The sequence below is a fragment of the Nycticebus coucang genome, chromosome 4, assembly GCF_027406575.1.
Source record: "Nycticebus coucang isolate mNycCou1 chromosome 4, mNycCou1.pri, whole genome shotgun sequence".
Classification (NCBI taxonomy): Eukaryota; Metazoa; Chordata; class Mammalia; order Primates; family Lorisidae; genus Nycticebus; species Nycticebus coucang.
The window spans coordinates 132,604,657-132,605,919 of NC_069783.1; positions in this window are offsets into that span (position 1 = coordinate 132,604,657).

Sequence of the window (1,263 nt, forward strand, 5' to 3'; positions counted from 1 at the left end):
CAGGAGGATCACTTGAACCCAGGAGTTTAGGTTGTAGTCAGCTATGATGATGCCACTATATTCTAGCTTGGACAATCGAGTTAAACTCTGCCTCCCAAAAAATAGATAAACACATACAGATACACACATACACATGAATGAGAAAAATTAAATTTAAAGAAGTCTTAACTAAAACCACAATCAATAGTTTCTGTAATGCATCTGACAAAGCTTTCTGAATAGCAAGCCTCTGAGCTATCTTCCTTTTCATAAGGAATGATAATGGTCCTAAATCCAACCAAAACAAATGGTTTTTAAATGCTTATTTGAATGATAATTGGTTATTAAGTGTTTAAAAAATGAAAATACATTCATGATTCTTAGATCGCTATCTTAGTGATTAGGGTAGACAGAATACAAGCCTATGGCTGAATGAATGGCACTGTTGTAAGCACATGCTGGCAGGGCTCGTTTTTTTTTTGTTTGTTTGTTTGTTTGTTTGTTTTACTGCTTCTGTCTAAGCTGGAAGTTCCTGAAGAACTAGAAGGGAGATACAAGCCAGGAACTTGGTACAATTCTATACCACCCACAGATTTCAAATTGACCAGTTGAGGCTACACCACTATAGACCCTACCCATCAAGGGGTTGGTGGTAGTGCAGATGGTCTGGCTCGACCGACCCTGGCTGTCACCACAGGCACCTGCTCTATTCCACCTCTCTCTCTCTTAAGTCACAGCCCTAAGCTTGGGGGCCATGGATTATAGAAAAATTTAGTATCAGTACCAACTTAATACCCTAACTAGGTATCCATATGTGACTCTTTTTTTGACTCAAGCCCTTCCATGAGTAGGAAACGGACTGAACGTTTACACAGGAGGTTTTTTTTTTTTTAATCTTCAGATGATGATTTTGCTGAGACAACAGAAGGTCACAAGAGATCTGTATCTGAAGGACTATTTTAACACAAAGCAAGGTCTTCACCAAAAACTAGAAAAACATTATCTCCCTCCTCCTCCTCAGCTTTTTGGTAGGAAGTCAGCTCTAAAATTTTTAACTTAAAGGCTCTATCAGGAATTGCCTAAAACAAAAACCTATATAATAAGGGAGAAAAACTCTGCCCAGGACTTTAGTAGCTTAGCGGGGGGGGGCAGGGGTGGGGGGCTGATAGGTATCTAAAATGATAAGTTTCAGAAACTAAGAAAAAAGAGAGATACTTCCCCGACTGAAAACAGACCTTCCTCCAGGTTATGTACAGGCTCTTCTGCCGCCAGCTCCACGGCTCC